The 14,082-nt window shown below is 34.2% G+C and overlaps 2 pseudogenes; both read left to right on the top strand.

Annotated features, from left to right (window-relative positions):
* Positions 1-2,654: 2,654 nt before the first annotated feature.
* Positions 2,655-6,171, top strand: LOC144233246 (olfactory receptor 6C3-like; annotated as a pseudogene).
* Positions 6,172-11,359: 5,188 nt separating this feature from the next.
* Positions 11,360-12,298, top strand: LOC144233238 (olfactory receptor 6C1-like; annotated as a pseudogene).
* The last annotated feature ends 1,784 nt before the right edge of the window (positions 12,299-14,082 follow it).

Genomic DNA, 14,082 nt, shown 5'->3' with positions numbered 1-14,082 from the left:
GTATCTTGTGAGTTTACTGAATTCATTTATCAGTTCTAGCAGTTTCTTATGGAGCTTTTTGGGTTTTGTTTTTTAAGTTTATTTCTTCATTTTGAGAGACAGAGGGAGATAGGGAGAATGAGCTGTAGAGGGGCAGAGAGAAAGGGAGAGAAAGAATCCCAAGTAGACTGGGTGTTGTCTGCATGAGCCCATTGTGGGGATAGATCTCACAAACCATGAGATCATGACCTGAGCCAAAGTCAAGAGTCAGATGCTTAACCAACTGAGCCACCCAGGTGATTCTGAGTTTCTTATGTATATAGTATTATGTCACCTCCAAATAGTGAAAGTTTTACTTCCTCCTTGCAGATTTCAATGTCTTTAATTCTCTTTGTTCTCTGATTGCTGTGGCTAGAACTTCCAGTACTATGCTAAATAACAGTGGTGAGGGGCACCTGGGTGACTCAGTCGGTTAAGTGTCCAACTTTGGCTCAGGTCATGATCTTGCAGTTCATGGGTTTGAGCCTTTTGTCAGGCTCTGTGCTGATAGCTAGCTCAGAGCCTGGAGCCTGTTTCAGATTCTATATCTCCCTCTCTCTCTGACCCTCCCCTGCTTATGCGTTCTCTCTCTCTCAGAAATAAATAAAAAACATTTAAAAAATTTAAAAAACTTTAAAAATAACAGTGCTGAAAATGGACATCCCTGTCTTGTTCCTGACTATAGAGGAAAAGCTCTCCATTTTTCTCCATTGAGGATAATATTAGCTGTGGGTTTTTCATATATGGGTTTTATTATGCTGAGATATATTCCCTCTAAACCTACTTCATTGAATCCATATTTAAATTTAAATAACCACATGTGAAGCACACTGTGAAACTTACTCTAGGAAGGATAACACCTTGTTAATAATCAAAATATAATTACTACTACAAAGTTGTAGCACAGGGAATTACCAAAGTTTGAGAAAATCAAAGAATCAAGAAGACTGGTATAAAGGGTAAAATAAAACTAGCATTAACAAAACAAATGAATTAACAGACAAAAAGTAGAAATAGACCATAAATAGAACAAAATGATGGTTGCCAGTGGGCAGCAGGGGGGTAAAATGGTTGAATAGGAAGGAGAGGTACAGGTTTCCATTTTGGAATGAACAAGTCACAGGAATACAATGTACCGCATAAGGAATACGGCCAAGGCTATTGTAATAGCATTGTATGGTAACAGCATTGTATAGCTACACTGTAGTGAATGTAGCATAATGTATAAGCTTGTAAAGCCACTGTGTTTTCCACCTGAAGCTAATGTAACAATGTAGCTAATGTACCAATATAACTAATAGTTGTGTGTCAACTATACTCAAATATAAGCAAATAAACAAATAGAGAAATTAAAATTTAAGAATGATTAGAAGTGAATTTAGATGCCAAAGAAACCACTTCCAGCAGGGAAACTAATATGTCAGAGTGAATGACTTTCATACATTATTTCACTTATTTTTTACAATATCCTATGAGCTAAGACTGCTAGTTTTCTCATTTTATGAATAAAGAAATTGATGGAAAGGATGAATCTATTTTGTAAGTTGAATAAATTTTATAATTTTACAAAGATATTGGGTCTCTTTAACCTCAAAATCTAGGAACTGTGATCTGAGCTATATGATATGATACTGTATCATTATGTGAATTATTCCATTTTTGTCTCTCTGTTTATAAAATGGATAAATGATTTCTAATACCTGTGATGGTTAGGATGCAATGAAAAAGGCTCATTCTTGTCTGTAGGAGTGAAATTTTGAAGTATCTATCAAGATTTGGTACTCATATATTTTCAGCTAGCATTTGTATATATGCAAGTGAGCATGAAAATGGACTTAGCATTGTAGCTAATGATGTAAAATTGATAGAAAGTTAATTCCTTAAATCTTAACAAACAATGTAATTATTAAATTATTAGAAGTTTCCTTTGTTATTCCATGAACTTGTTTTAAAAGGATGAGTCCCATCTAGAATATTTATAAGGAATGATATCCATTGTTAACTGAGAAAGAAAAAAGAAAAATTGCAGAGTATTTTCTGTAGTAAAACTGCATTACTATATTTTAAAAACTGCCTCTGGGTGTGTGAATATGACTGTGTTTGTGAGTGAATATATAGAAAAAATGTCTGAAAGAATATACTATAAATATTTAATACTGGTTAATTTGAAGATGTGAGGACAAATGGAGAGTGAGTAGAAAACAAAAAGGCCATTCCATCTGATATCAGATACCATTGATGTGATAACTGATTCTCCGACATTTATTTTTCATGGCATTAAGTATACATAACTCCTAGAATTAAAAAATGAAAAACTGAGCTTAAAATACCTTTCTGATTTTTAAAAATATTACAATTCTTTCTTGATTAATTCATTCTTCTTTGTTCTGGAAGAGATGTACAAATGAATAAAACCTGAGTGCTACCCTCAATTACGAGTTTACTGTAATGGACTTCAGCTCTATATTTAATGAACCCTGAAGGAATTGAGAATAAATTATCTCCTCAATATAGATCAAGTGCCATGTGCATACTAGAAAGACGAAAAACAGCCAAGGGGAAGCCAGGTTGATTGTATACACTGGTAGGTACATTTTTGCTTTTAGTCTCACTATATTGCTTAGCTTTCTGGAAAGATGCATGTCACGACATCACTATACCTCTTCAGGCCATCTCTCCTGCATTCTGAATTTTTCTATTCTGGTCTGTCATACATTTATACAGTGACTAGAGAAGGTAAATAGTATCTTTGGATAGTATTCAATCTTTATCTTATCCAGTAAGCTTTGAAATGTTTTGCCTTACAGTCATGAAGCAGTATTCCCTGGAAATTTACTAAAGAACTCTCAGGTTTACAATAGTAAGTTCTTGACATTTAGGTCACAACTATGTTTATGTTTATTTGGAAAGATAAAAAAGATGAAGAAAAATTTCTTTACTTTTAGCAGAGGCTATATAGCCATCAAAACTTCATTTTCTCTGTGTAAAACGCTTTTATGTAATAGACAGAGCAAGGGTGACTGAATGACAAATGTTGCCTAAAGTAGATTATGAATGCGTTGCCTCCCATATTTTAAGCAAATTAAGAAAATCTGGGATTATATTTTTTGTCTGGGATCATTAGACATCTCAGAAATAAAGTATGTTTTGTATTTGTCAATAAATGCATTTTTATCTTTCTCCCATTAACAAGGTTATTTTTTGAAATACATTGCAGAGATCTCCAAATTATTACTATAACATATTGACTATTTCTAACTTTATATTTTAATATTTCAGTTTGTTCAAAATATATTTACAATCTATGGCTTTTGATATGCCAATTTTGCTGAAATGTGTCACAAAAATGTGTCTATTTCTAAAGAAGACAATGCTGTCAGGGAAAAAAATAGAAGAAGGAAAACAAGGTACAATACAATCTTTGACACATACCACCAACTGATTTGTCCAGTTCATGCTAGGAAAAGAAGGACAGAGCTCTTTGAAATGTGACAACATGTAATAAATAAATTTCATTTTAGTATATAAAATATGTGCATTAATTACTGATACTAACTTGATTTACCTTAAATTGCCAGAGATTTGTCACTAAAAAAAGTACAAAAATATTATTAAGAACCTATAGCACAAATAAAAGCTGGTTGCCAAGATAAAGAGATAACAATATAGACAAAAGTCATATAGACTACATCTTAGCAATATGTAGCCTCTATAAAGTAAATCTTACGGGGAGTTTTCTGCTTAGTCTTCTAGAAAGAAGACCATGAAATATTTTGTCATAAAAAAAACTCCTTTACGAGTTTCTTCTTATACTCAACAAGCTTAAGAGTGCAAAGACAAAGTGAATATAGTTACAAAACAAAGCTAATTGGTAATTTAAATGAGGAACATAAAAATTATATAAAGGGATCCATAGGTAGTAAAGATGATATTACTGATATAGTAATATCTATCTATGTAAGTATGGATATCACTGGCTTCAAGGTTTTTTCCCCATAAATTAAGAACTTTACTCTTATTACAACCAAGACAATTCTAGTCCTATTTTTCTGTGATTAGAAACACATTAATCTGCTGAGCATATTAAAAAGAAGGTATATTAAGAATAAAAATAATGATACCTATTATTAATTAAGCTCAGGAATTGTGTTTGAGTCACCAGTTTCCAACAAAACTTTACAAAAAAATAAAGTTTACATATGGCATCAAAATTAAAACTCAATATTAGATATTTCTGTCCTAAAAGCATGCAATACTGGAAACTGGAAAACACTGTTTCGATACATAAATTACAGATATAATTACTAAATGAAGCTGTAGAAATATATAATTAAGAGATGTATTGCACATAAAGAAAACTTGGTTACAGGTATAGATGCTATATAAAGTCACTCATGAGGGGACTTTTAATATAGACCTATGAATAAATACATTGTTTCTTTTCAACAGAGGATGTGCAAATATTTCTGTTTTTTTTTTTTTATATTTTTATTTATTTCTAGGAGAGAGAGAGAGAGCGTGAGCAAGGGAGGGTCAGAGAGAGAGGGAGATACAGACTCTGAAATAGTCTCCAGGCTCTGAGCTGGCAGTCAGCACAGAGCCCGATGCGGGGCTTGAACCCACGAACCGCGAGATCATGACGTAAGCGAAATTCGGACGCTTAACCGACTAAGCCACCCAGGCGCCCCAAATATTTCTGTTTTAATGGGATTGAGTGGATTTTGCAAAAATACAATGGAAAAAATTTCCATTGGCTTCATATCATTGGAGTTAATAGTGGGAACATTTAATCTTCAATTCCTTTAATATTCACATATTCATTTTTGTGTTTTGTTTTTTAACAGTAAATTTTGCTTGAAGAAAATAAAACTCAGTATGAGAAACCTTACAATGATTACAGAATTTGTTCTCTTGGGCATCTCAGATGACCCAAAGCTATAATCTTTATCTTCAGGCTGTAATTTTTACCTTTCTGTTTATGGCTATGTATTAAGTGTCACCGGAAGCCTAACCATTCTCCTCCTCACCTTGACAGAATATCATCTCAAGACTCCCATGTATTACTTCTTGTGGAATTTCTCCTTCTTAGAATTACATTCACTAGTGTATCTATCCCCAGATTTGGGGAGACAATCATTACTAAAATCAGAATCATTTCCTATAACAATTGTTTAACTCAACTATTTTTCTTTATCTTCATGGTTGTGTCTGAGTTTTTTCTTCTCATTCCCATGTCTTTTCATCGTTACATTGCCAAGTGCAAGCCTTTTCACTATCCACCACTATGAACAAGAAAATCTGCACCTTGCTTGTCTTCGGGTGATGGTTGGGAGGATCTTACCATTTTCCCACCACTCATGCTCATCCTCCAGCTCGATTTCTGTGTTTCCAATGTAATTGGTTATTTCTCTTGTGACTATTTCCCCATTTTACAACTCTCGTGTTCAGATACATGGCTTTTAGAGATGATTGGCTTTTACTTTGCTTTTGTCACTCTGCTCTTCACGTTGGCATTAGTGATTCTTTCCTACATGTGCATCCTTAGCACCATTCTGAGAATCCCGTCCGCTAGTCAGAGGAAAAATAATTCTCCACATGTACCTCTCTCTTGACTGTCATTTCCATCTCTTATGGGAGCTGTATACTCATGTATGCCAAGCCTTTAGCAAAAGAAAGAGCATCACTGACCAAAGGAGTAGCTATTCTCAACACCACAGTTGCTCCCATGTTGAGCTCCTTTATTTCTACCCCGAGGAACCAGCAAGTGAAACAAACTTTTGAAAATTTGCTTGATAGGAGAGAGAGGGCAAGATGGCGGAGAAGTAAGGAGCTCCGTACTTGCACTCGCGCCCATACATCACACAGAAAAGATCTGAAGCCATTGGAAACCTTACAAAACCTGAGAGATTGGGAGAAAAAGGACGCAGAATCCACTGAGAGAGCCTTCTAACGTGAGTGNTAAAAAAAAAAGGAAAGAAAGAAAATTTGCTTGATAAAGGAGTGTTTTTGAGAAACCAGTGAAAGCATGTTAAAGTAATAACATAAAAGGATGTTATTGGGAAGATCCAATAAAGGAAAAATAAAATTTAGACTTCTACAATATGTCCCCATATCCATTTCACAGATATTTTCAAGGCTGAACACATTGCTTAAACTTTCTTTCACACTGAAAGTAACTATGTTGTGTCTTTCTTTCAAAAGCTTTGTAGGTCCCATTTCCTCAATGATTTGCAATTCTGAATAGAAAGCCAGTGACTACAAAAGATAAATCATTTCCCTAATTGTTCCAAATAATAAAAGGATTTTTAAAAGACTTGCGTAAACACTCCTTTAATTGATTTATCCTTAAATTTATGTCCTGCTACTAATATTACATTTTCTTTCTTTTTTTACATTTTCTTTTTTAAAGATATAAATAATATGAAATAAATTATCTAACAATTATATTTATTGAACAATGTCTACGGTATCTGTCCAGTTGTTCCCACTCAGCTAATAGAGTTGAATGTTTATTTTACTGCTTATAAATTATTTAAAAGTTATATATCTTTTGCTTTTTAGTGATGCTCAGGGCACATGTTATGTTTTTATATATACTCCCCTTGTTTATCTCTATTATATTTAAAAATATATAGCAGATGAAGATTTAGGGAGTCACCATTATATCTATGCCACATGAAAGTTTATTACAAATTTCTTGAATAATAATATCTCTTCTATAGAGGGCAATTATTCTGTGCCATATGCTCAACCAGGTACATCCTAAATATTGAATCAGCATAGCTACACGACACATAGACAAATTATATTTTTCTTAAAAGTTTGCAAACTAATATTCAGAAGAGTTGAGTAATTTGCCTTAAATCTTCAGGTATAACAGCCAGTGTGATTCCTTGACTTGGGAAACAAAACAAAGACAAAAACTTGTGTTTATTTCATACATATTTAAGAATCTGTGGGAACTAGCAAATATCTGCAGCTTTTACCTAGGACATACACAATTTTATTGGTGTTCTACACTCACATTATATCACTTGGACATGATTATATTATTATAGTCGAGTAGGAAAGCAGTAACCCCTAATACTATACTTGGCACATAAATTAGAGCCGTCATCAGTCAAAACAAGAAGCTCTTCAACTGCCATTACTGGTGAGCAACAGAGGGAGAAGAAAAAATGTATAAAGTGTTAGCCATATTACAATACCAAAAATTCTTATTGGAAGGCAGATTAAAATACAGAGTAGGGGCGCCTGGGTGGCTTAGTCGGTTAAGCGTCCGACTTTCGCTTAGGTCATGATCTCGCGGTTCGTGGGTTCGAGCCCCGCGTCGGGCTCTGTGCTGACTGCCAGCTCAGAGCCTGGAGCCTATTTCAGAGTCTGTATCTCCCCCTCTCTCTGACCCTCCCCTGCTCACGCTGTCTCTCTCTCTCCTAGAAATAAATAAAAAAATATTTAAAAAATAAGTAAAATAAAATAAAATATGGAGTAAAGGATAGATTTAGTACTATGCAGTAGATTATTAGTTTTTTAAAGATGTCATGGGGTAGAGATGCATTCTGTAGAGCTCTGTGTTATAAGCTAGGTTGTTAAATTCTGAAACACACTGTCAGGGGAAACGAACTTTACCCTTAGTGTGGTTGTTTGCTTGCTTTTTGCTTTTTTTTTTTTTTTCCCTGTCTCATCGGACATGGTCCCACAGCTTCCTTTACTAATTTCAATACTAGTATGTATTATGGTTTGTATTCCTTAGTGTTTTGTTATAGTTCTGTTCTAGCAATTTGGATTCACTGAATTATCCCCCTTGAGGCAGCAGTGAAGACAATATATAAAACATTAAGTAGCTTATGCAACACATTATCTATGTAGCAGCTGTACTAGATGGTTTTAAAATATCTTCTGTTTTTATTCTCCTTTTATATATGCATTCTCTTCTCATTCAAAGAAATATTTTCTCTCCAGATAAAATGAAAATTTAAGAGAAAAATATTAACACAGAAAGCAAAGGGGTTCACTGAGAGGACATATGTCCAGGAATACTGGTTTCCTTGGATTACAACAATAGCAATTGCTAGTAATTTTGTATCCCACCGTTCTGCATGTTAGTGAGCCTGTTATGAAAATTAGAGGTAAGTAGGACATATAGAAGGCAATTGAATTCTCCAAGACCTTATCATTGATTCATCACTTATCAGATCAACTTTTAATTAGATTAAATAGGATATATTAGAGTTTTATTTTGCAACTACATATATTTTTAAAAATGTAAAGAGATGTTAGTATGTTTTGCTTTATGACATCAATTTATTCATTCTCTATTAAATAAAAAGCAGGAAATTACCATGTCTGTGATTGTGTTTCTAATTGAATACAGGTTATATTTCACTTTCTTTAAGGGAACAGACTATAATATTAGAGTCTGTGATTATATTTATCACTTGTCAGCTCTATAAGCATATCTAAGGTCCAAAACCACACTGTTCCTGGTGCTTCATTTGGAATAAAGATAAAAGTTCCAAAGGTGTGTCATAAAGGCTAAGTGAGATAGATTATAACCGTCCTTAGAATTTCGTTGGAATAAATAATGGCTTTGCTCAATCACAGATAATATTAATAATCTGCCCAGACTTGGAAATCAATTTCAACTAAAAGAAAATAAATCCACTAGCTCTTCTTAAAGTATAGGCAGAGTTCCACATGGTTTATAGAGCACTTGCATTTATATTATTTCAATTAATTCCCAAAACACCCTGAAATTTCAACTCCATGGTAAAAGGAGAAAACTGATGCTTAGGGAAATTGAGTAACATCCAAAGTTACATATATCCATTAAGTGGCCCATTCATGTTTTTAACCCACATTTCTCTAACTGCAGAGCCCACATACACTCTGTGATAGTCATGTACCCGAGAGTGTCATGAACAAGCAATTAATGGTGTTTTGATCCCATAATCTTATTATCAGTTTGTGCACTTTTCCTATTTCTTTTCTTATTGATGTCTAAATGAAGAACTGAAAGTTTGAGCTTAGTAGTTGGTATGTGTCACCAACCCCTACAGGTACAATCTTTCCATTCACTCACTGGGTTCTCCAAGGGAGTCTTTGCTTTATTCAGGACAAAAGAAGTTCTTAGATAACACCTGTGTCATGGTCCAAAGCCCAGCAAGACTGAACATTGTAAGTAAATTTAGAGTAATTATGAACTAGACGCTACCCACAACATTGAATTAAACAATTTTCCCTCAAATATATCAGCAAAAACCCTGAACAACTCTTTACTCATAAGGTGGGGGAGAAAGAGTAATATGATCATAAAGCACATTGCTTGGAAGCTATGATTCATGAAGTTTCTCTAATGACCTCTAGGGAGTTTTAACTAAGAAGAGTGAATTTAGTAAACATAGAAAAAGTTAAAACAATTAGACTCTGAAAGTTATTGATTTACTAGGGGATTTGTCCACACAGTGCCACCAAGAGAAAACAACAACATCAACAAAACGTACCACAAATAAAATGGAATCAGTCTAAAGCTCTCAGTCTCTCAAAAGAATGCCCTTTTGGTCCTTAATGTATTCTTTAAAACAAAGTCCCTTTTTCATCTTGGGCATCAAAGAAGTCATCAGTATTTAGTTTATCTAAAGGCTCACTGTTCTTTTTTAATTTATTTATTTAAATTCAAATTAGTTGACAGGTTGATGGATCAGTGTTAATACTAAATTGCTGGTAACAATTTTGAAAAGTTTATGTAGGGGTTCTTTCAGAATGAAAACTTGAATGTACTTCATGGCCATTTTATTCAACAAATACAAAGTAATATTGCTACCTTTCATTTTGATAGATCAAAGAGTCTGTCTTAAGGGTCCTTAGAAGGGGTTCTTGATGTTGACAAAATGAGTGGAAGATGATACAGTGTTTAAACCATGTTCTTCCAGAGGGAAATATGGATCTGCATTCAGAAATTAAAAAGATGAGCTAAAGGCTTAGCTATATCCTTCATCCTCTGCATGAATACATCCTTGGGATGGCTTCAGGCTTGAGGAATCATATGCACCTTGTTAAACACTTTCTCCCAGTTTATTTCTCCCAAAAGGCTCCTGAATGAATGAATGAATATCATCCATCAGGCTTAGTTGATGCTGGTAAATGAATACAATTTATTGAATTTTCATTAACATCTTTACATAAATAGTATAATATACCTCCCCCAAGTCTGTGATACTGGATCATCTCTTCCTACAGCTTCTTTAAGCATGTTCTCTGGCCCTACCATATTGATCTATCAGTACTCATTTTCAGTGATATTCACATGAACCCTTCCTTACCTATTATAACTTCCTTCATAGCTCTTCATACATTCCTTCAAAGGTTTCATCAGTAACCAGAAAGTGTATGTCAGTCATGGTATTATCCTAGAGAAATGTCTTAAAATTTATAGAAAACATTAGAGAAAAAAGAATATGCAAAAAAGTTAAAATAAGGGTAAAAATACATTGATGCATTATTACCTATGGAATAGTAATAATAGGTTTTTTAAACATGGATTTCTAATGCCAGTAAAATAGTGCAGAAATTTCAATCTTGAGATTGAAACCAAATGTTGTCTATTTGATGAGAATGCATTTGGGGACTTCCAGGTGTTATGAGAAACAAGTGCTTTTAATAAAGCAAACCCTGATGAAGGAAGAGTGATGTTACTGAGCAGGAATAAAGTTAATAGAAGGAATGAGTTCTAAAGAATTTTAATGAAAGTAATTTTAAAATAATGTTTTATGAAGTTTTCTTTTAATTTGTATATCAAAAATATTGGGACTTCTTTTATATATCTTTGTTATAGGTTTACTCAGTATGGGGAATTTAGGCTCAGTAGGTATATACATCTTGAAAAGTAGGTAAACTAAACCACCACCACCACAACAACCCAAACTATGTAATATGCAGCCAGGAATTTGAAATAAAATAGAGAACTTCACCTGATGGGTATGTTTGATTCAACAACAAACTCGACATCATTGAACACTGAATTACAAAAGTGTTTATTTTAAGGCTTGTATGACTCTTGTAGGCACTGGATTGTGTTGCAATGGCTTTGAGGGTAAGAATCTGTCCTAACTTTCAGACATGCACATGGAGTGGAGGAGCTCACGGGAGGCTTCAGCACAAATGTTTCGTGTGCTGGAAAAAATAAGACTAACATGCTTACAATTTCCCCTGTAGGTGAAATGATATACAATTGACCCAAATTCTGGATCTACACTTGGACCATTGTTAACCACTCTTCGAGATTTTCCTTGTGCTTTCTCTTAGAGGTCTGGCAGGAGAACAATAAATAAGCAACTGAGGAATGAGAAACCACACAAAAACAACAGAATTTATCCTCCTGGGATTGTCAGATGACCCACAGCTTCAGGTGCTGATCTTTGTCTTCTTGTTCATCACCTACGTGCTCAGCATCACTGGCAACCTGACCATTATCACCCTTACCCTGCTGGAGTCCCACCTCCAGACCCCCATGTATTTCTTCCTCAGAAACTTCTCCTTATTAGAGGTTTCATTCACAACTGTCAGTATACCCAAGTTCCTGGGCACCATAATGACAGGGGATAAAACCATTTCCTTTAATGGTTGCATTGCTCAGTTCTTTTTTTTCATTCTCTTGGGAGTCACTGAATTTTACCTTCTGGCCGCCATGTCCTATGACCGTTACATTGCCATCTGCAAACCTCTGCATTACATGACCATCATGAATCCCAGAGTCTGCATACTCCTTGTCTTCTCTTCGTGACTAATTTCATTCTTTATCGTACTCCCCGGACTCATTTTGCTCTCACAATTTAATTACTGTAGGTCTAATGTTATTGACCATTTTACCTGTGATTATTTTCCCCTGCTGCAACTTGCCTGTTCAGACACAAAATTCCTAGAAATACTGGGGTTTTCCTGTGCTCTGTTCACTTTAATGTTCACGTTGGCTTTGATATTTTTGTCCTACACATATATCATCAGAACAATTTTAAGAATCCCTTCTACTAGTCAGAGGACAAAGGCCTTTTCCACCTGTTCATCCCATATGATTGTCATCTCCATCTCCTATGGCAGCTGCATTTTCATGTACATTAAACCCTCAGCAAATGACAGAGCATCTCTGAGCAAGGGCGTTGCTGTGCTAAACACCTCAGTGGCCCCCATGCTGAACCCATTTATTTACAGCCTAAGGAATCAGCAAGTCAGGCAAGCCTTCATGGACAGGGCAAGGAGGATTGTATTTTTCTCTAGAAAATGAAAGGTTGTTTGTCATGAATGAGACACATACTGCAGGGCAATTTAAAATACACAAATAGAAATTTAAGTAACCTCTTCAAATACAAATAACCTTCTTATCATTATTCTATGTTCATTCTTTCTGTTTCTACCAGTTTACAATCACCGATAATATATTTCCCATTCAATTGCAATGACTTCATAGGCTTCTGGTCCCCAGAGTTTTGAACACTTTGTTAGTTGCAACCTCTTGAGCAACAATTGTTTTATAATGTAAAGTTTACTTTGAGTTTTGTTTAGAAAAACCATTATCACCAGGTTGGAGGAGGCCATGTATTATTGATATGATACTTTACTTACTATATAGAGAAAATATAATGTGATTTTCATTGATATTTGACAGGAATTCCCTTCACCATCTTGTCATTTCTTTATTAAAAATTTTTTCAAATTCCATATGATGTATATAAAAATGAATGCTTTCATCCAAAAGCCAAAAAAAACCTTGGTCACTAATTATAAGGTATGTCTATATAATTTATCTATTGGTTAAAAAAAGCAGAGATCTTTAACACTATATACTTTTGTAGGCATGATGCTAAATAGATTTCCTTATTTACAAATCCCATAGTAACTCAGTAGATTTTGGTAGATATACAGGTAGATACATACATACAGACACACATACTATAGAAAATAGTGAAGCAATAGCTCTTCTTGGTATGTAGGATAAGTTTAGTGTCTCTAATTCCATGGAATATAGGGCCCACTTTCTGATTATGCAGAAATATATATGTATAGCTCCTTCTCTAGTTTTGGATGAGTTTGAAAAGGTCATGTATCAATTATTTTTTTATGTTTATTTATAAGAGAGAGAAAGAGCACACACATGATAGAGAGAGCAGGGGGGGGCAGAGAGAGAGGGAGACACAGAATCCAAAGCAGGCTCTAGGCTCCGATCTGTCAGCACAGAGCCCTACAGGGACTCAAACTCACAGACCAGATCATGACCTGAGACGAAGTCAGACACTGAACCAACTAAGCCACCCAGGCATCCTGTATCTAATTATTTAATGCCTCAACAAAATCATTTAAGTTTTGTAGAAACTTTGTAAAAGCTTCAGAGAACAAAATTTTCCATTTCATATTAAATTAGAATTTCACATTTTAAATCATTCTTTCATCATTCTACTTAAGATATTAAGTGTCTACAGTATTAGGCTCTTAATACCTTAAGTTTTATGTGTGAGAAAGTGATGTAAGAATTATGGATATGTAAAAGTATTTTACCTTCTATAAACAACTTTTCAGTAACAGAAAATATACTATAATCCTAATTAGAGGTGCAAAATCCCTGATGATCTCTATGCAATTTACTCACATAAGAAATATAGAACAGGATTTATGGGGAGAAAACAAAATAAATAATGAAAAACTGAAGGAGACTCAAACAGTAAGGGAAAACTTATACATGGTTTCTCAATTTCATCCTATCTGATGAATAATTTTATGTTAAATAAGGCAAATTTTGACAAATGTAGGCTTTCTAAAACCTCTCAATATATACTTCCCCACTGATAAGATAGTTGTCAGATAAATCTGGCATATATAACTTACTATTGGGATGGAAATGCACCTGTCAAGCATAGAGCATATTTATCAATAAATACTAGTGACTGTTATTAATATTGGTCTCTATCTCTAACTGTTATAGTTGGGAATCAATACAGATTATAATTATGAAATGGTGAGAGTATTTAACACAAGATCTCTCCACTTTTCCATATTTATATATATAAATATATA

The sequence above is a fragment of the Crocuta crocuta genome, unplaced genomic scaffold, assembly GCF_008692635.1.
Source record: "Crocuta crocuta isolate KB4526 unplaced genomic scaffold, BGI_CrCroc_1.0 scaffold245, whole genome shotgun sequence".
In the NCBI taxonomy this organism is placed as follows: domain Eukaryota; kingdom Metazoa; phylum Chordata; class Mammalia; order Carnivora; family Hyaenidae; genus Crocuta; species Crocuta crocuta.
Note: the sequence above shows the minus strand (reverse complement) of the source record. Positions and strands in the feature narration are given on the sequence as shown.